This window comes from Staurois parvus, unplaced genomic scaffold (genome assembly GCF_062004578.1).
Source record: "Staurois parvus isolate SC_StPar_1 unplaced genomic scaffold, SC_StPar_1.0 ptg000023l, whole genome shotgun sequence".
NCBI lineage: Eukaryota > Metazoa > Chordata > Amphibia > Anura > Ranidae > Staurois > Staurois parvus.
In genome coordinates this window covers 1,324,962-1,346,941 of record NW_028317819.1, presented here as the reverse complement: position 1 = coordinate 1,346,941, position 21,980 = coordinate 1,324,962, and the positions used below count along the sequence as shown (strand labels likewise).

Here is a 21,980-nt window from a genome sequence, read left to right as displayed (position 1 = left end):
TACTGCAGATTTACTGTGGTAGGCGTCCCTCAGCCGGCTAAGCTTTGACAATAAAACCTGGACGCTGATTGGTTAATATGCACCAGATTTTGCACTCTCCAGTTTTAGTAAATAGCCCCAGTCTGGTTGCCTTTAGTAAATCCGCCCCGTATATCAATGTTACCATATAGAGCTGCCTGTCTGCATTTTCTGACATTTTAGGCTGGGTTCTTCTATAACCTCCCTGACATGTCCAGTGTAGTGGGATCATGGTGTCATGTGGGTGGAGGGCCCGTTCAGCTCCACGTTGGGTAGGGAGCCACCCTGATGTGGTGATGCAGGGTCTACACACACACGTACACACGTACACACACACACACACACACACACACACACTACACACACACACACACATAAATAGCCGGCTCTGGATATTTACATCTCTGATTTCCATCAGGAGAGCCTCTGTCATTGCCGGGAAGCCTGCACTGAGCACCGACCACCACAGGGGGCGCCCCTCGGCACAGCCACCCATCTGACAGCCGGGGAGGGAGGAGGACACCCCATAGACAGATGCTACCGGAGACAGAAGAAGACAGACGGAGGACGCTGCTGGGACACTCAAGGCTGCCGTGTATGCGGACGGAGGTAAGTGCTGAGCACCCTCCGAGCTCAGGGTACATGGAGCGGGTGTGTGCTGGCCTCTGTCGGGGGGATCGGTGGAGAAGAGCCCATTGTGTGGCTGGATCTCTATCAGGTCCATTGTGTGCTGTGTGAATGGATGTCACTGATCTGTAGGGAGCGATCCCCATCATACTGCATACATAGATATATATAAAGTGCGAGGTCACACACGACCTGCCGGACCATCGCTGCCACTGGCCGTGGCGATGTATTGTATATGGAACTGTCATGTGATCTGATGATGATGAATGGCCAGGCCGGTGATCAGAGCTCCATCCTGAGTGCGGACACAGCTGGCCCACACATCATATATATATATATACACTGTATATAGAGGAGAGATCTCCATGGACAGGCGGCACACTTGTGTCATCAGGAGGGTTTCCTAGGAAATGCTCCGGATTTATCCTGCTGATCTGCCCCTTTGCTGTAGTCCTCTATTTTAGGCCATATTTGTATTTTCTGTATTAATGTCTATTGTACAGCATTTGTCCCCCCCCCCCTACCTATACCTTCCACTGTGATACCAATACAGGACAAGGGCTGTGTTCAGGCCCGGGGTGAGGGGCGGTCAGAAGTAGTGAGGATTACACAGGGAAGACATGACCCCTGATAGCTCCAGCTTCGAATTATAGGTGTGCGCAGCCTATTGCATTCGAATGTGCACCCCAAAGCTCAAACACACTTGTGAGTGTAGAGTTCAGGTTTGCGCTGCGTATAGAGTTCAGAGTTCAGGTGTGCGCTGCGTATAGAGTGCAGAGTTCAGGTGTGCGCTGCGTATAGAGTGCAGAGTTCAGGTGTGCGCTGCGTATAGAGTGCAGAGTTCAGGTGTGCGCTGCGTATAGAGTGTAGAGTTCAGGTGTGCGCTGCGTATAGAGTGTAGAGTTCAGGTGTGTGCTGCGTATAGAGTGTAGAGTTCAGGTGTGTGCTGCGTATAGAGTGCAGAGTTCAGGTGTGCGCTGCGTATAGAGTGTAGAGTTCAGGTGTGCGCTGCGTATAGAGTGCAGAGTTCAGGTGTGTGCGCTGCGTATAGAGTGCAGAGTTCAGGTGTGCGCTGTGTATAGAGTGCAGAGTTCAAGTGTGCGCTGCGTATAGAGTGCAGAGTTCAGGTGTGCGCTGCGTATAGAGTGTAGAGTTCAGGTGTGCGCTGCATATAGAGTGCAGAGTTCAGGTGTGCGCTGCGTATAGAGTGCAGAGTTCATGTGTGCGCTGCGTATAGAGTGCAGAGTTCAGGTGTGTGCTGCGTATAGAGTGTAGAGTTCAGGTGTGTGCTGCGTATAGAGTGCAGAGTTCAGGTGTGCGCTGCGTATAGAGTGTAGAGTTCAGGTGTGTGCGCTGCGTATAGAGTGCAGAGTTCAGGTGTGCGCTGCGTATAGAGTGCAGAGTTCAGGTGTGCGCTGCGTATAGAGTGCAGAGTTCAGGTGTGCGCTGCGTATAGAGTGCAGAGTTCAGGTGTGCGCTGCGTATAGAGTGCAGAGTTCAGGTGTGTGCTGCGTATAGAGTGTAGACTTCAGGTGTGCGCTGCGTATAGAGTGCAGAGTTCAGCTGAGTGCTGCATATAGAGTACAGAGTTCAGGTGTGTGCTCAAATTAGAGTGTAGAGTTAGGTGAGCGCTGCGTATAGAGTGTAGAGTTCAGGTGTGCGCTGCATATAGAGTGTAGAGTTCAGGCGTGCGCTGCGTATAGAGTGCAGAGTTCAGGTGTGCGCTGCGTATAGAGTGCAGAGTTCAGGTGTGTGCTGCGTATAGAGTGTAGAGTTCAGTTGTGCGCTGCGTATAGAGTGTAGAGTTGAGGTGTGCGCTTCGTATAGAGTGTAGAGTTCAGGTGTGCGCTGCGTATAGAGTGTAGAGTTCAGGCGTGCGCTGCGTATAGAGTGCAGAGTTCAGGCGTGCACTGCGTATAGAGTGCAGAGTTCAGGTGTGCGCTGCGTATAGAGTGCAGAGTTCAGGTGTGCGCTGCGTATAGAGTGCAGAGTTCAGGTGTGCGCTGCGTATAGAGTGCAGAGTTCAGGTGTGCGCTGCGTATAGAGTGCAGAGTTCAGGTGTGCGCTGCGTATAGCGTGCAGAGTTCAGGCGTGCGCTGCGTATAGAGTTCAGAGTTCAGGCGTGCGCTGCGTATAGAGTGTAGAGTTCAGGTGTGCGCTGCGTATAGAGTGTAGAGTTCAGGTGTGCGCTGCGTATAGAGTGTAGAGTTCTGGTGTGTGCTCCAATTAGAGTGCAGAATTCAGGTGAGTGCTGCATATAGAGTACAGAGTTCAGGTGTGTGCTCCAATTAGAGTGCAGAGTTCAGATGAGTTTTGCAAATAGAGTACAGGGTTCAGGTGTGCGCTCCAATTAGAGTGTAGAGTTAAGTGAGCACTGCGTATAGAGTGTAGAGTTCAGGTGTGTGCTGCCTAAAGAGTGTAGAGTTCAGGTGTGTGCTGCATATAGAGTGTAGAGTTCAGGTGTGTGCTGCGTATAGAGTGCAGAGTTCAGGTGTGTGCTGCGTATAGAGTGTAGAGTTCAGTTGTGCGCTGCGTATAGAGTGTAGAGTTGAGGTGTGCGCTTCGTATAGAGTGTAGAGTTCAGGTGTGCGCTGCGTATAGAGTGTAGAGTTCAGGCGTGCGCTGCGTATAGAGTGCAGAGTTCAGGTGTGCGCTGCGTATAGAGTGCAGAGTTCAGGTGTGTGCTGCGTATAGAGTGTAGAGTTCAGTTGTGCGCTGCGTATAGAGCGTAGAGTTGAGGTGTGCGCTTCGTATAGAGTGTAGAGTTCAGGTGTGCGCTGCGTATAGAGTGTAGAGTTCAGGCGTGCGCTGCGTATAGAGTGCAGAGTTCAGGCGTGCGCTGCGTATAGAGTGCAGAGTTCAGGTGTGCGCTGCGTATAGAGTGCAGAGTTCAGGCGTGCGCTGCGTATAGAGTGCAGAGTTCAGGTGTGCGCTGCGTATAGAGTGCAGAGTTCAGGTGTGCGCTGCGTATAGAGTGCAGAGTTCAGGTGTGCGCTGCGTATAGCGTGCAGAGTTCAGGCGTGCGCTGCGTATAGAGTTCAGAGTTCAGGCGTGCGCTGCGTATAGAGTGTAGAGTTCAGGTGTGCGCTGCGTATAGAGTGTAGAGTTCAGGTGTGCGCTGCGTATAGAGTGTAGAGTTCAGGTGTGTGCTCCAATTAGAGTGCAGAATTCAGGTGAGTGCTGCATATAGAGTACAGAGTTCAGGTGTGTGCTCCAATTAGAGTGCAGAGTTCAGATGAGTTTTGCAAATAGAGTACAGGGTTCAGGTGTGCGCTCCAATTAGAGTGTAGAGTTAAGTGAGCACTGCGTATAGAGTGTAGAGTTCAGGTGTGTGCTGCCTAAAGAGTGTAGAGTTCAGGTGTGTGCTGCATATAGAGTGTAGAGTTCAGGTGAGTGCTGCGCTTAGAGTACAGACTTCAGGTGTGCGCTGCTTATAGAGTGCAGAGTTCAGGTGTGTGCTGCATATAGAGTGTAGAGTTCAGGTGTGCACTGCGTATAGAGTGTAGAGTTCAGGTGTGTGCTGCGAATAGAGTACAGAGTTCAGGTGTGCGCTGCGTATAGAGTACAGAGTTCAGGTGTGTGCGCCAATTAGAGTGCAGAGTTCATGTGAGTGCTGCATATAGTGTACAGAGTTCAGGTGTGTGCTCCAATTAGAGTGCAGAGTTCAGATGAGTTCTGCAAATAGAGTACAAGGTTCAGGTGTGCGCTCCAATTAGAGTGTAGAGTTAAGTGAGCACTGCGTATAGAGTGTAGAGTTCAGGTGTGTGCTGCCTAAAGAGTGTAGAGTTCAGGTGTGCGCTGCGTATAGAGTTCAGGTGTGCGCTGTGTATAGATTGTAGAGTTCAGGTGAGTGCTGCGCATAGAGTGCAGAGTTCAGGTTCGCGCTGCGTATAGCGTGCAGAGTTCAGGTTCGCGCTGCGTATAGCGTGCAGAGTTCAGGTTCGCGCTGTGTATAGAGTGAAGACTTCAGGTGTGCGCTGCGAATAGAGTGTAGAGTTCAGGTGTGCGCTGCGAATAGAGTGTAGAGTTCAGGTGTGCGCTGCTAATAGAGTGTAGAGTTCAGGTGTGCGCTGCGAATAGAGTGTAGAGTTCAGGTGTGCGCTGCGAATAGAGTAGAGAGTTCAGGTGTGCGCTGCGAATAGTGTAGAGTTCAGGTGTGCGCTGCGTTTAGAGTGTAGAGTTCAGGTGAGTGCTGCCTAAAGAGTGTAGAGTGCAGGTTTGCACTGCGTATAGAGTGCAGATTTCAATTGTGCACTGCACATTGAGTACAGAGTTGCGGTGAGTGCTGCATATAGAGTGCAGAGTTTAGGTGAGTGCTGTGTATAGAGTGCAAAGTTGAGGTGAGTGCTGTGTATAGAGTGCACAGTTCATGTGTGCGCTGTGTATAGAGTGCAGAGTTCATGTGTGCGCTGTGTATAGAGTGCAGAGTTCAGGTGAGTGCTGTGTATAGAGTGTAGAGTTCAGGTTTGCGCTGCGTATAGAGTGCAGAGTTCAGGTTTGCGCTGCGTATAGAGTGCAGAGTTCAGGTTTGCGCTGCGTATAGAGTGCAGAGTTCAGGTTTGCGCTGCGTATAGAGTGCAGAGTTCAGGTGTTTGCTTTCACACAGAAAGTTCAAGACTGCATGGGACTGGTTCACATTAAACCAAAGTGATATCCTTCCCTCCAAAAAAATCACCTCCTCTCCAGTACAGAGTTCTCCTCCCATCCCAAATCCCCCTCCTTGGCAGTACCTGATAGAAGAGCAGCTACAGCTTGCCTCCATATGAGAGTGGAGAGTGAAAGCTGCAAGAAGAGCACAGTCTTCAGGAGGTGCTGCTGCTGGACTAGCATGGCTGTGCACATCCCCATGCCCTCTTCTGCTCTCACTGCCATTTACCGGGAGGAACGCTGTCACTTGTTAATACTGAAACCTCGCTTCTTTGTTTGCAAGCACAGGGCCAGCGCCTGATGTAGTTCCAGCTGGAAATATGCTGACTGCCGGCACACAGAGCGATATGTGCACTGGGCGCTTAGGATGTGCCCAGGCACATCTGGCACACCCCGTGTGCACACCTGTGGTTTACATATGACCCATATAGGCACAACACACTGCTTAATTCTTAATGGACTCGCACATATGTGAACCTACTCTGAGGCATTGTTTAAAATAAATTGAAAGTTTTGTTCATTTGGCCACAGCTTTTGTCACACAACTTACCTGTAATGAAGTATCACACATCCTACTTCTATCCAGTGATGACAGGTCCTCTTCACATCACTGAACATCCATCACTGAATAAGTTAATTGCCTTGAGTCTAATGGCCACCTGTTCCTTCCTATCCTCTCCACCATCCATAAAAGCCCTTGCATAGTTTTTACTGAATACAACACGTTCTGTGAATGGAGGAGATGATCCTGTCATTCATCCACATTCAGTGAAAACAATGCAAGTACTTTTATGAATGGATGAGAGGACAGGAATGGGGCAGGTGACCCCACCAGGACAGCACCATGCAGTTCTGTATGGCACATTTTTAAAGAATATGTTCCTCCAACATTTCATATTCTTGATGTGTGCTTGCTGTCCCATGTACTTGTATGAAAAAGTATTCTGTTCTCTTTGTATTTCCCCCTTTGTGTGAAATCCCTGGTGATCCTGCCAGTCCTACTGCTTTCCTATTTCAAACTGACCACGTTAACCATGTGGTCAGTTTTCTGGCTTTGCTGGGAGAACAGCTTTCTGTCCTTTAATTGGTCAGACTGACATGCCCCCACTGCACAGCCATTCACTAGGAAGACCAGTGTACTTCTGTTTCTCCACCCCAACCTTTCTAAGCCCCTTATGCAGCTGAGAACAGAGATTATGTGATCACTCATATGAAAAAAATGGTGTTTTTATATATACAGTATACACACAAATGTTTTGCTGTTTATTTCTATTTTAACCCCCCTGGCTCCGGAGCCTCCCGGCCCTTTAAGGGTTTCAGAAGCTGGGAGGCGGGGCGGGGTATTAGGGTCATGTGACCGTCGTGATTCGCGGCGGTCACGGCGATCACATGATCGTGAAAGGTCCCAATCGAAAAAGGAGAGCGAGTACCGGACATGCTGGGAGGGCGCGCGCTCTCAGCACATATGTTTTTCTTAATTGCACACAAATGTGCGGCCGCTCAGCGTCAAGGTCCAGATGCCGGGAGGCCATACATTTGCGTGCGGCCGGCGCCAAGAGGTTAAACTGAATGGATTGTTTTATAAGGTAAGGGTTCACATATACTTTAGGAAGGGTCTGGGGACTTCTTTTGCGGGTACAGCAGCCCATTGAAATGAGCACACATGCACAACCCACACATATGTAAACCTACTCTAAGGGGGGATGGCGATATTTGGGTGTATAGTGTTGATTCCGGTGTATTCCCTGTCAGGATACCCACAGGTGCTGTGTACAGCTACCTATAGGTATCAATGGCTCTACACTGCTACATGCACATTTATACAAGTACTTGCATGATTATGTATACAGATATCTACTTGTGGATGCAGAGATTTGCCCTGTGCCGCCTTATAGGTATGAATGGGCCCTTATGGAAAGTGTTTTCAACTCCTTGGCGCCGACAGCATGCAAATATGCATCCTCTCAGCAGCTTGGCCTTGATGCCGCATATTTGTGTACCCGATTCAACAAACATGTGCCGAGAGCACACGCCCTGAGCGCTCCCCTCACAGTTACCATCGTCTCACAGAAAGCTCCCAATCGATCGTTGCTTGCGACCCAGAGCTTTCCATCTGGAGGAAAAGAAATGTAATCTTCAAATACGGAAAGGTTTCTTCACAGTAAGAGCTGTGATCATGTAGAATAGACTCCCTCAAGAGTTGGTTCTGGCCAGCTCAGTGGATTGCTTTAAAAAAGGCCTGGATTATTTTGTGGATCCGCAGAATATAACTGGATACTAACATTTATAGCTAAAGTTGATCCAGGAAATATCCGATTGTCTCTCGGGGGATCAGGAAGGAATTTTTATCCCAGCAGGAGCAAATTGGATCATGCTTTGCTGGATTTTTTTGCCTTCCTCTGGGTCAACTGTGAATTTAGGATTATAACTTATTTTTTTTTTTTTTTTTATGGTTGAAATGGATGGTCTTTTGTTTTTTTTCAGCCAGACCAACTATGTAACTACGTTCATGTGACCACTGTGACAGCCAATCACAGTAGTCACATGAGCCTAAACCCTGCCCCACCTCCCAGCATCATAAACCCCTTAAAGGGTCAGATGGCCTTGCTGAGGGGTTAAATCTGAAGTTTAGATATGGCAGTTTTTGCACAGATACAACTGGACCAGTTTGAATCAATGTAAATAAGTATGTGTGGGAAACCCGTGGAGGCTGGAAATCATCCTGCTGGCCTCCGGGTCTCACTCAATGAATGCAAAGTGATTGGACAAGATGGGGATCACCCCCCCCCCCTTTCACAAACATACACACCTCCAGCTTGCCCAGTCAGAGAAAACTTTGCATTCATTTAGGGCTCGTTCACACTTGGCTGTTTTACCAACGCTTGCCAAACGCCCCTATAGCGTTAGGCAAGCGTTGGTCCGGTGTTTGCGGAGCGTTTTTTAACGCTCGGCAAATGCCGCATGCGCGGTTTAGCAGCGGTTGCTAGGCGTTTGCCGAGTTTTAAAAACGCCCCACAAACGCCTATAATGCAGTTTGAATGGTGTTACCGCTCAGCAAACGCCCCGCAACTGCGTCGCAACCGGACGGACGTTTGCGGAGTGGCACCATAGACTAGAATAGGAGACTTCAAACGCCTCCTGACTCGTCCAGAGGCGTCCATTTTGCTGCGATGCGACACGACGCAAACGCTCCCGTTAGAACAGCACCATGTGCTGTAATGTGCAGAATTGGCAGAGGCGTTTGGGAAGCGGTAAAAACGCTTCCCAAACGCCTCTCTGCCGCCTGCACACAACGCTAGTGTGAACGTAGCCTAAGGCTAGCTTCACACCTATGCAGTTTGCGTTTGTACCGTTTCTGCAGTGCTTTTTGCGGTGCGATTTCCGTTTTTGCACATTCGCTTTTGCTGAGTTTTTGATGTGTTTCTCATTCTTGTTGCTAGACAGATTAAAAGGCATCAAAAACGCACTACCTACTTTTCTGCAGCATCTCCATTGAAGTGTATAGAAACAAAAATGCAACTTTTGCATTTAAAAAAATCCCTGACCATTTCCAAAAAAACGCACCAGGTGATAACCTGGTGATGTGAACATGTCCCATAGGAAATCATGTTAAATGGACTGTAGTGCGTTTCTGCAAAATGCAAAACACTGCGGAAAACGCTCAGGTGTGAACCTAGCCTAATAAAATGCAACGTGTTCTCTGGATGGTGCCCTTGCTGAGTGATCTCCTGTGTTCACAATGCAGGAGAGCAAGGCATGCAGAAGCAATTGGAGATCAATAGGGGTAGTAGGAATCCCATAGGTATGGTCAGAGATGTTCAGTTTATATCGCCCGACGCCCGGGACATGTAGTTTCGAGTGCCGGACAGGTAGTTTTTTTAAAACCTTTATCCCTGTTACGGGCATGTAGCGCTGCTCACCTGTCAGATGGAGGCATTCAGGTGACAGTGCTGCCGCTGATTGCTTCCACACAGTGCCAGCCTCCACTCCACCCGCGTGAACCGCCCACTGTCTCCTGGGCTCCACTTGCCCGTCTGCAGGCCCGGGGTCGGCTAGAGGGGAGGGAGTAGATGGTCACATCTGCCCCCCCCCCTTCTTGTCCTGACCATATGACGTTATGATGTTGCTTCCGGGTCCCTGTTCAAAGATTTCCTGGCCATCGAGGCCGGGAAAGAATGTAATGCCGTGTGATGTGCACGGCATTACATTCAGATGAGGCATCCCTGGATGTCTCAATAAAGAGAACCTGTTACCAAAAATCAAGGTAAAACAACAAAGTTACACCCAAGCACACAACATCCCCCCCACCCAATAAAAATGAGGCCCCCTAGATATACACACATACAAACGTAAAAGCACACGCTGGGGTGCCTACCAATGAAATCGTCGATTGCCGTACACAAGTTACATATCGCCGTGCACGCTAGAATGAGAGCAATAATTCTAGCACCAGACCTCCTTTGTAACATAAAACTGATGACCTAGAAGGGGGCTTTAAAGTGTTGCCTATAGGAAATATGGGGTACTGAAGTTTGTCGCCATTTCACAAGCGCAACCAAATTTAAGTTTTGACAAGTTGGATATCTATTTACTTGCTGCAATATCATCTTTTATATTTTACAAAAAATAGGGTAATTTATTGCTTTTTTTTGTGCCCTAAAATGAACTTACTTGTATTTTTAAATGAAATTTTGCGGTAATATCATGCAACATAAAAATTTGCAACTACCACTATTTTATTTTCTAGGGTCTCTGCTTTCGGAAGATATATCATGTTTGGGGGATTTGTGTAATCTTCTGGCCTAAAATGAGTTTTTAAACGTGTGCAAAAAACGCAAAAACAGCTCTGGCAGCAAAAGTGATAAAGGATAAGCCGGACACTCCCCTTTCCTGATGAGCACCCAATCAGTGCTCATTACACTGCGAGGTCTCTCCCCTAAACAGCGACTTTAATTATTAAACGTTTAAGTCGCCATAAAGCCCCTTTTGATTTTAAAAGCCCCAGACATTCCTAAAAGCAACTCAGATTTAAATACAGTTTTGGTTCAAATTTATTTATTTTTTATCTGGACAAGTAGATTGTCATAAGGGACACGTAGATTGGGGCCCCGATTTAGTTCCTTGGACAAGTAGTTTTTAAAAAAATGTCCACACCCCTGGGTATGGTAAATACCGTATTTTTCGCTCCATAAGACGCACTTTTTTTCAACCAAAAAAGGGGGGAAAATGTCAGTGCATCTTATGGAGCGAATATAGAGCGGCCGGTCCGGTATTTCCAACGCCGCTGTGTCAGAATACCGGGCTGGCCGCTCAGCTCTGCAGCGGGACCTTACCTGTTCCTCTATCCAGCGGTGCCCTGTCTTCCCAGCTTCTGTAGTGTGCGTGACAGCCGGGTCCCAAGTGCGCATGCGGAAGAAGCAGTGCTCTTTGTGAATGGTAAGGCGGTACCTGGGACACATGACAGATCCCAGAAGCCGCCGGACCAATCACAAAGCGCAGCGCTTCTCGCGCATGCGCACTGGGCATCCGGCTGTCCGACGAGCGCCCACACTACAGAAGCCGGGAAGACAGCGCGCGGCTGGATAAAGGAACAGGTAAGATAAAAAAAAAACTCTGCGGAAGTAAGAGCGGGTACCTGTCAAATTCAGGTACCCGCTCCCCCTCCCTCCCCAAAGGTCAGCAGTCATCTCCTGTACTGTCCGCAGTCTCTGGTCATCCCTGTGCTGTCCGCAGTCTCTGGTCATCACTGTGCTGTCCGCAGTCTCTGGTCATCCCTGTGCTGTCCGCAGTCTCTGGTCATCCCCTGTACTGTCCGCAGTCTCTGGTCATCTCCTGTACTGTCCGCAGTCTCTGGTCATCCCTGTACTGTCCGCAGTCTCTGGTCATCCCTGTGCTGTCCGCAGTCTCTGGTCATCCCTGTACTGTCCGCAGTCTCTGGTCATCTCCTCTACTATGTCTGCAGTCCATTAGTTCAGAATTTTTTTTTCCTGTTTTCTGCCTCTAAAACCTAGGGTGCGTCTTATGGTCAGGTGCGTCTTATGGAGCGAAAAATACGGTACATAGTTATATAGGTCCAAGCTAAACCAATGTGTCTGTAAAAATGACCATACCTAAACTTCAGCTTTAGGGTGATGTCATAAAACATGAAGTAGTATGGCTGACATGAGACCTATATTGTGAACTTAACATTTACAAAAAAAGTTCCCCATGTGCTGTGTTACAAGACTGGTGATAAGGAAAAGGTTAAATAATGGTTGTGCTTGTTCAGGTTTATTACCTCCAGTATAGAAGATTAGATGGCAATTGTAAGCAATAGATCCAAGTCCAGGTAAGTTTACAGCCCAGGTTTTCAGGTCTGTTTTCATGTACTTTGCTATGTTCATCAATTCCAAGTACTGTAGAAATCCCATTCTTTCCAGTGGGGCTGCTTCACTTCTGTGTTAAAGGGAAACGGAAACTGTATGGGCCCATTCACAAATAATCCACACAGTACAGTGTGAATCCAGCCATAAGGCTTTTATGAACGACGGATAAACGTGGATTAAAATAGTGGTTCAGTCGGTATGCAGTATTTAAGATGTCTATACTGTTTACTACATAATACATATAAACCACATCACGTTTAGGGCTCATGTACACTGAAGCTGATAAACTCACATTTAGGAGCTGTTCAGCGGTTTTTTTCAGCAGCCCCTGAACTCACCCTAATGTTTTCCTATGTGTCCATGTACACATCTTTGTTTACATCGTTTACAGGCATTTGCGTTTACAGTCATTTCCAGCAGAAAACTTGCATTCAGCAGTCAATTTTATCAGCGTTTGTAATTGCGGCAAATCGCGTTTATAGGCGTTTGCGTTTGAAATTTCTTTTTTAACTCTTCCAGTTCCAGATGTTGTCCAGAGCCTTTTTTCATCATGAAAAATGCATGCAAAGCGTTTTCAAGGTACTCAGATGGACAAACACTGAACACAGGATGTTCCTGCCAAGCTTGTCACACATTGTAATGACCTATTCACACCTCAGACCTCTCCCACCCTTGGAAACAAAAGATATGTTAATGACCATTCCCACCTCAAATTCCTCATGAAGTCCTCCTGGTAGGGGGACAAGCTTGGTAGGAACATCCTGTGTTCAGTGTTTTGTCCATCTGAGTACCTCAAGAAGTGAGATAGGCCATCAGTACATCAAGATTGATCAATTTTCCGCTATATACCATAGTTTCTGGACTTTTCTACAGACTAAATAATATATGCAGATTTGGGTTATTTTCACCAAATAAATATAGCAGTATGCATTTTGGCTTAAATTTATGAAGAACAATTATTTATTTGCAAAATTTTATAACAGAAAAAAGAAAAAACAAATTTTTTTTCAAAATGTTTGATCCTTTTTCGTTTATTTGGTAATAAATAAAAAACCTAGTGGTGATTAAATGCCTCCAAAAGAAAGCTCTAGTTGTGTGAACATAATGCTAAAAATTTAGTTTGGATACAGTGTGACCGCGCAATTATCATTCAAAGTGCGACAGCGCTGAAAGCTGAAAATTGGCTTGGACAGGAAGGGGGGTAAAAATGCCCGGTACTGAAGTGGTTAAAGTGAGCATGTGATGAATAAATGGTATAAGCAGAGGGTATGTCCAGTAAAGACCACATGTCAGAATGATCAATAAATTAATCTGGCGGTCATACTGTATGGAAATCTATATTTCCCAGTATACAGAAGTTGAACACTCATTTGGCACATGTTCTTCAAGCACTATTATAGCTGTGGCCACAGATCGTGTACAGAAAGGTACAATGTATGGGCTAATTTTCACTTGCTTTGGTTTTATCATAGAATAAAGCACCTACTGCTTCATCATGCTTTTTTGATGTTTTGGTGATGCTTTGATGATGCTTCAGGGATGCTTTTTTGAAACTTTAATAAAGCTCTGCAAATGCCTTGTGTGTATGTGACGATTTTTGATTTGTTTGAAAGGGGCCCAGTAGAACCCAAGCTTAGAATTATCCCCAATCAGCAGATCCCCAGCTCATTAGTATCCCTGTTCAACAGATCACCAGCTCATTAGTATCCCTGTTCAACAGATCACCAGCTCATTAGTACTCCTGTTCAGCAGATCACTAGCTCATTGGTACCCTTGTTCAGCAGATCCCCAGCTCATTGGTACCCTCGTTCAGCAGATCCCCAGCTCATTGGTACCCTCGTTCAGCAGATCCCCAGCTCATTAGTACTCCTGTTTAGCAGATCACCAGCTCATTAGTACTCCTGTTCAGCAGATCACCAGCTCATTGGTACCCCCGTTCAGCAGATCCCCAGCTCATTGGTACCCTCGTTCAGCAGATCCCCAGCTCATTAGTACTCCTGTTCAGCAGATCACCAGCTCATTAGTACTCCTGTTCAGCAGATCACCAGCTCATTGGTACCCTCGTTCAGCAGATCCCCAGCTCATTGGTACCCTCGTTCAGCAGATCCCCAGCTCATTGGTACCCTCGTTCAGCAGATCCCCAGCTCATTGGTACCCTCGTTCAGCAGATCCCCAGCTCATTGAAAACTTGGAGCCGAATTGAAAATTGTCATCCACTTATCTGCAGTCACTGTTCAGGTATTCTGACAGCCGCAGGTTCTAGCTGTCAGAACACAAAAGGGAGCAGTAGAGATTCATCTGTTTGTGCTGTGCATGGATGGGGGAAATGATTCTCTCATCCAGCCCACAGTGTATTTCGCGTATATATTTAGCTATTACGCTGGAGCTTTAAAGAGGAAACAGTCCAAACCACAAACTGCATTAGAAGGCGAGCGGACAATAAGATCATTTTGAAAGTTCACTTTTTCCACACATGTACAGTGTCCTAAGAATATGCAATGGATGTCTATTGGAATATAGGGAGGGCTCATTCACACTATGTGCGGTGACCTGAGCTTTTCTGCTTTGGGTAAACATAGGTCACTGGTAGGGCTCATAGAAGACATCACAGTGGTGGTGTGATATGCGGTGTAGGAAAATGCAACATGTCTGCATGTTTCCAGACAACACTCGATGGCTCTGCATGTCACCGCACAGCACATCACACCGCCGCTGTGCTGAAAACTGTGCAGTGACATGCATGAACTATACATTTATAGGTAGTAGCACCAAAAGTAGTTCATCCAGGGAATATCTGATTGCCTTCGAGGGATCAGCAAGGATTTTTTTTCCCCAGTGGAGCAAAGGCTTTTTTGGGGGTTCATAGGTATAGGATTATGTATATGGGGATTTTCTATTTTTTTGTATTGGTTGAACTAGATAGAAATGTGTCTTTTATTAGCCAGACTGACGATGTAACTTTAAATAAATCTGTCAAACAAAAAAAAAAAAGTGGTGCAATGCGCTGAAATGTGCATTTCATGGGGTCTCAGCCAGAGCCAGCATTGCACTAGCCTGCAGGGTGAAATGCTGCAGATAACAATGATTTCCGTCTAGAATGTTGTACACATGTGAAGTGCATCAAGGTAAAATGCAACATGTATTCATTTAAACCCAATGCCTATTAACACGTCAACCTAACTATACCAAAGCACTAAAGCCTACCAGGGGACTGGGAGTGATGTAAAAGAAAAAAGTCTGCTAAATGTCCATCAATGGGTGAACATTAAAATGCATGTCAATGCATGGAAAAACAAAGCTATGTGCCTAAAAATCCATGCAAATATGTGTTACTGCATGTGTGTTGTAATGAATTGCTGTGTTCAGTATGATGTGAAAGGACCCTAAGGGCCCTTTCACACCAGGTGCAGTTGGATGCATTTTTGTTGCACTCCAACTGCATAGACAGCCTAAAATCCAGGCTATCCTATGGGCATAGCTCACACCATTGCAGTGTAGCAAAAAAAAGAGCATGCTGCTTTTTTACACACGGCAAACATGCAAAAAAAAGGCATGTAAACTTATGCAAATGCGCTGCAATGTATCACAGTGCACATAAAAGCCCAAGGAAAGAAAGAAGAGACCTCAAAGGAAAAATGCGGATAGAAATACACACGTCAAGTGCATGCAAACACGCAAAAAAGCATGCATCAAATGCATGCAAATGCATGTTAAGTATGCAAATACACTGCAACCTATCACAGTGCTTATTGAAGCCCAAGGAAAGAAAGAAGGGCAGCACAGTGGCTAAATGGTTAGCACGTCTGCCTGGCAGTACTAGGCTTGTTGGTTCAAATCCCAGCCACAGCACCACCTGCCTAGAGTTTGCATGTATTCCCTGTGCCTGCATGGGTTTCCTCCAGGTATTTCAGTTTCCTCCCACACTCCAAAGACATGCTGGTAGGTTAATTGGATCCTCTCTAAATTGTCCCTAGTATGTGTATGTATGAATGTAAGTTAAGGACCTTAGATTGTAAGCTCTTTGAGGGTTAGGGACTGATGTGAATGTACAATATATATGTAAAGCACTGTGTAAATTGACAGCACTATGTACAGTGGGGATCGAAAGTTTGGGCACCCCAGCTAAAAATTTGTATTAATGTGCATAAAGAAGCCAAGGAAAGATGGAAAAATCACCAAAAGGCATCAAATTACAGATTAGACATTCTTATAATATGTCAACAAAAGTTAGATTTTATTTCCATCATTTACACTTTCAAAATAACTGAAAACAAAAAAATGGCGTCTGCAAAAGTTTGGGCACCCTGCAGAGTTAATATCTTGTACTGCCCCCTTTGGCAAGTATCACAGCTTGTAAACGCTTTTTGTAGCCAGCCAAGAGTCTTTCAATTCTTGTTTGAGGTATCTTTGCCCATTCTTCCTTACAAAAGTCTTCCAGTTCTTTGAGATTTCTGGGCTGTCTGTCACGCACTGCTCTTTTAAGGTCCATCCATAGATTTTCAATTATGTTGAGGTCAGGAGATTGTGAAGGCCATGGCAAAACCTTCAGTTTACGCCTCTTGATGTAATCCCCCGTGGATTTCGAGGTGTGTTTAGGATCATTATCCATTTGTAGAAGCCATCCTCTCTTTAACTTCAGCTTTTTCACAGATGGCATCAAGTTACCATCCAAAATTTGCTGAAATTTTATTGAATCCATTTTTCCTTCTACTCGTGAGATGTTCCCTGTGCCACTGGCTGCAACACAACCCCAAAGCATGATTGATCCAACCCCATGCTTAACCGTTGGACAGAGGTTCTTTTCATTCAATTCTGTGCCCCTTCTTCTCCAAACGTACCTTTGCTCATTCCGGCCAAAAAGTTCAAGTTTAACCTCATCGGTCAACAGAACTTGTTTCCAAAATGCATCAGGCTTGTCTATATGTTCATTTGCAAAGTTCAAACGATGATTTTTGTGGTGAGGACGTAGAAGAGGTTTTCTTCTGATGACTCTTCCATGAAGACCATATTTGTACAAGTATCTCTTTATAGTGGAATAGTGTACCACAACTCCAGTGTCTGCCAGATCTTTCTGGAGGGATCGTGCAGTCAAACGTGGGTTTTGAATTGTTTTTCTCACAATCCTGCGAGCTGTTCTGTCTGATATTTTTGTTGGTCTTCCAGATCTTGCTTTAACTTCCACTGTTCCTGATGACTGCCATTTCTTAATTACATTCCGAACAGAAGATATTGACATCTGAAAACGCTTTCCTATCTTCTTATAGCCTTCTCCAGCTTTGTGAGCGTCAACTATTTTCAGTTTCAGTTTTCTAGACAACTGCTTAGAAGAACCCATGGTGCTGATTGTTGGGGCAAGGTCAGATGAGTCTGGGCATCTAAAACCTTTGAGATTGACATCACCTGGTCTTCCCAGACGATGATTGAGAACAATCCATGACACTGGCAGGTCTCAGCTTGGCAAAGGGGGCAGTGCATGCTATAAATTCTGCAGGGTTCCCAAACTTTTGCAGACGCCATTTTTTTGTTTTCTGTTATTTTGAAAGTGTAAATGATGGAAATAAAATCTAACTTTTGTTGACATATTATAAGACTGTCTAATCTTTAATTTGATGCCTTTTGGTGATTTTTCCATCTTTCCTTGGCTTCTTTATGTACATTAATACAAATTTTTAGCTGGGGTGCCCAAACTTTCGATCCCCACTGTAAGTACCTTACAAAGTTAGTCTGGCTGACAAAAGTTCAACCTTTTAAAAAAAAAAAAAAAAGTTATAATCCTTTCATATTCAGAAATGCAGCGCTATTGAAATGACATGTATAATAATAACTAATAAAACAACGGTAAATATAATAAAACCTAAATGTGCGCTGTAGAGCGCTAGGGTAAATGTGATAACAGCGTCTCACTATGAAGCATAAGGTGCAATTGTGACATAAATATTAATAGAAATCGTCCAATATATATAAGTGGTGAACTCCGTGATTGCAGTGGATAGGAAAATGAGTGTATATTGCACTAACCAGAAAGCGCAATTAAAAGCACATTTGAGTAAATAAATCACTCCTGGTCAGCAGCATCCTAAGGGTAACCTCGGGGATCATCTGGCATATGTCTGCACATCAGTTGATCATCCGGCTGCTACTCTCCAGGTATCCAAGGTAGATCCAATCCAGGTGCAAATGGACCAGTATGACACTCATGGAATCCACCTTAAATAGCTCATTAACAAACGAGCCAGAGAGAGAGTGCCAAATAGTGCAGTCATTTTTATTGTATTTGGGCAAAAAATAGTGTAAGAACATCATGCACTCACATCTGGCAGTAAACAGAAACAAATATGGCCACCAGCCTTCCTCGTGGCCCGTGCGGCGTGACGTAACTGGCTTGGCTCCTCCCTATACCCACAGTTGATCCAGAGGAAGGCAAAAAAACCCAGCAAAGCATGATTCAATTTGCTCCTGCAGGGGAACAAATTCCTTCCTGATCCCCCCAAGAGGCAATCAGATATTCCCTGGATCAATCTTACCTATAAATGTTAGTATCCAGTTATATTCTGTGTATCTAGGAAAGAATCCAGGGCTTTTTTAAAGCAATAAAACCTGAAATAAAAAATAAATAAAATGGCCTCACAGGACAAATGCAGATAGAAATACACATGTCAGCTGCATGCAAACACAGAAAAACACACATCAAATGCATGTAGATGTGCAGTTTCTAGTGTCAATGGGCCCTAAAATAATAAAATCATAGCACACATGATTAAATAATGTCTGTGAAAACCATAGCAAGCACACACCTATTGTATTGGCACGTCCCTGGTAGAAGAATAGTCCTGTGTGCAATTACAGCAGACAGTGGTCCTCAGGGACAGCCATGGATTCATGCCTATGTAATGTTGCTATTGTTCATTTTTTTTCTTGGCTAAATGAACAGCACTCTTTTCTTGAACCTGGCAATTATTAATCACTGTGTAAATGAGGAGATCTATGCAATAGAACTATATATATGTCCAGTAAACATTCCACGGTGCTGGGCGTAGTATGATGAGCTTTTACAGAACAGTAACACCCTTTCTATGATTTCAGATATTTCTGTTACACCTACATGTCCTTGGACAGGAATTATGCCCTGCAATTTACAGAAAGACAAAGTAGATATCACCTCTTATGCCCCATACACATGATAGGAAAATCGTACGAAAAACTTTTCGGCACCACTGATCGAACGATTTTCTCTTTGTTGATGAGCAGGATGTTTTAACCGATAACGATATTGTGAACGAAAAAATCCGGTTGAACAACAGTGAAAAATGTTGTTGTTTCACATACGAATTACCGATTTTCTATGTGGTGGTATGACGGTCGTACGAAAAAAATCTATTAAGCGCTATCATGCATGAGTGGAAACAGAAGATGACCCGGACTTTTATGTCCAAGGAATCGTTGTAAACACAAACGAAAAATCCAAATGTTAAAAGTAGATTGGCCTAATGAGATAATGAAACCAGAATGATGCATATTATATTTTATGTATGACTATTTATGTATATAGGTAATGTAATAAACGATATTATACTCCTTGCTGGTAATTGTTATGTATATTGCTCGTTCTGGCCGGAAGGGCGTGGCTACAAGGTCACATGCACGCTGCATCACTTCCACTTATATGGAAGATGTCAACACTACGTATTGCCCGACAAACAATTTTTTTAGATTGGTTAATGTGGGCCACGTTTTCGACCAACGAACGAACGCCTCTCAGTCATCTGATGACTGACCAGTCGATTTTCTAATCGTGTATTCCCACCTTTAGCCCTCATGCACACTGGATGCTTTGATAACGCTGGTAACATTAGCTGTGTAAAGTCATGTTACAAATGTGAGGTTTTTCAGCTTTTTTAGTGTTTTTACATTAACTTTTAACGGCATTTTCCTGCGTTTTTCTGCAATTGCGTTTTTTTTACCCAAAACTTTTTGTCCAAAACTTTTTTTCAGGTAGAATTTTAACCTCTTAGTGAATCGGAGTAAAACAAATAGAGAATAAACAGGTGGCGCACACACCTAGTGCATTATCCAAGGTTTATTGAAAGGTATAAAAGATAAAAACATACTCACAGACGAAGCATGTATCTAAAAAGCATTTGCATAATTAAGATGGCCACAACAGCAAGCAAGGTGTAGATTCGGGAACAAATCCCTTTCCTCAGTGGGGAGGGGGTTATTTACAGCTTGACCTTCATACAGGCTGGTCAGTAGCTCTGAGGAAAGGGATGTGTCCCCGAAACGCGTCAGCCATTTGACCGCACTTACAGTTGGAACACCTTGCTTGCCGTTGTGGCCATCTTCATTATGCAAATGCTTCTTAGATACATGCTTCGTCTGTGAGTATGTTTTTATCTTTTATACCTTTCAATAAACCTTGGATAATGCACTAGGTGTGTGCACCACCTGTATATTCTCTATCCAGTGGCTGATCTCCCCATCTGAGGAGGGCTGCACCCCTGAAGCATTTCCTTTGGTTGTCGCTGTCCTGGTTCCCTTGGCTTCCCTTTGGCTGTTCATTTCCTGAGGCGGTGCAGAGTACATACGATATCAGGGTAAAACAAATGTTAATGCCTGAACACAACTTAGCAATTTTGACGTGTTAATAAAACTGTACATAACATCGCAACTACTTTGTGTATCCAGGATGGGTGATTATGCCTTGATATTTTCAGGACTAATTGGGCTTTCTTTTGGTGGTAAATGGTAATGGATATACTGATTTTATTTTCTTTCTTTTTTTATTATCAAATGAAAACTGGCCTAACATAGTAAAAAAAATATTTTGTTATTAAATTTAGCTGTATATCTCTTGCTATTACCATAATTTACCACCAAAGTACAACCCAAAAAAAATTCTCCTCCTCCTGACGATCGCAGCGATTGTTGTCGTTTGTACTCGTAGTAGGGCCAAGAAACAATGGTGTTCATTTTGTTTTTTTACTCCGGGTGCCACTCCTTTCAGCTTTGAACAGGAAACGGAGGCTACAAGTCACACAGGCTCACCCAAAGTGGACAATAGAAGACTGGAAAAACGTTGCCTGGTCTGATCAGTCTTGATTTCAGCTGTGACATTCAGATGGTAGGGTCAGAATTTGGCATAAACAACATGAAGGCCTGGATCCATCCTGCTTTGAATCATTGGTTCAGGCTGGTGGTGGTGGTGTAATGGTGTAGGGGATATTTTCTTAGCACACTTTGGGCCCCTTAGTACCAAATGAGCATCGTTTAAACACCACGGCCTACCTGAGTATTGTTGATGACCATGTCCATCCCTTTATGACTACAGTGTACCCATCTTCTGATAGCTACTTCCAGCAGGATAATGCACCATGTCACAAAGCTCAAATCATCTCAAACTGGTTTCTTGAACATGACAATGAGTTCACTGTACGCCAATGGCCTCCACAGTCACCAGATCTCAATCCAATAGAGCACCTTTGGGATGTGGTGGAATGGGAGAAACACATTATGGATGTGCAGCCGACAAATCTGCAGCAACTGCCTGATGCTATCATCTCAATATGGACCAAAATCTCAGGAATTTTTCCAACACCTTGTTGAATCTGTGCCACAAAGAATTAAGGCAGTTCTGAAGGCAAAAGGGGGTTCAACCCAGTAGTAGCAAGGTGTTCCTAATAAAGTGGCCGGTGAGTGTATGTGGTATTGCCGTGGGTGTTCCTTTGGTGGTAGGTTATGGTAATAGCAAGAAATTTAATGGTACATTTTAAAATGTGATTATTTTTACTATTTTGGGCCAGCTTTCCTTTGACAATTAAAAAGAAAAATCAGGAGATATCCATTACTATTTACCACCAAATGAAAGCCCTATTTGGTATAATTAATCTGGCTACACTAAGCAGTTGCGATGATATGTACAGTTATTCTAACATATGTCATAGCTACAAAACTGTGTTCAGGAATTGAGATTCAAGAAACGGTTAAAAAATAGGATTCTTGTGCATAGTGTGCATCTGTGTTAGACCCTGTTCACACCTGTGCATTTTAGTAAAATAAAGTCTTGCTTGCTGCATCTTTGATGCACTGTCATCAAAACAAACATTTTATAGAGTTCAAAAGGTAATGCGCCTAAAACAGATGTAAAACATTTAATAGCATTAAAGGCCCCTGGGCAAAGTAATGCACTGGGGCCCCTACCAGCCTGCCCCAATTTATGCACTTACGCTTAAGAATCAAAGTATAAATAATTGATACAATGAAACATATATATATATATATACAGTGGGGATCGAAAGTTTGGGCACCCCAGCTAAAAATTTGTAT

The 21,980-nt window shown here is 44.7% G+C and overlaps 1 protein-coding gene across 2 annotated transcripts in view; it reads left to right on the top strand.

Annotated features, from left to right (window-relative positions):
* Window positions 1-371: 371 nt before the first annotated feature.
* The window catches only part of B4GALNT1 (beta-1,4-N-acetyl-galactosaminyltransferase 1), a 225,225-nt gene continuing 203,616 nt past the window's right edge, over window positions 372-21,980 (top strand). The window contains exon 1 of one of the 2 annotated variants that reach the window (XM_089692643.1): window positions 372-627. The gene's annotated coding sequence lies outside the window, so the exon portion shown is untranslated. The remainder of the gene's footprint in view (window positions 628-21,980) is intronic. The other variant, XM_089692634.1, reaches the window with a different exon arrangement.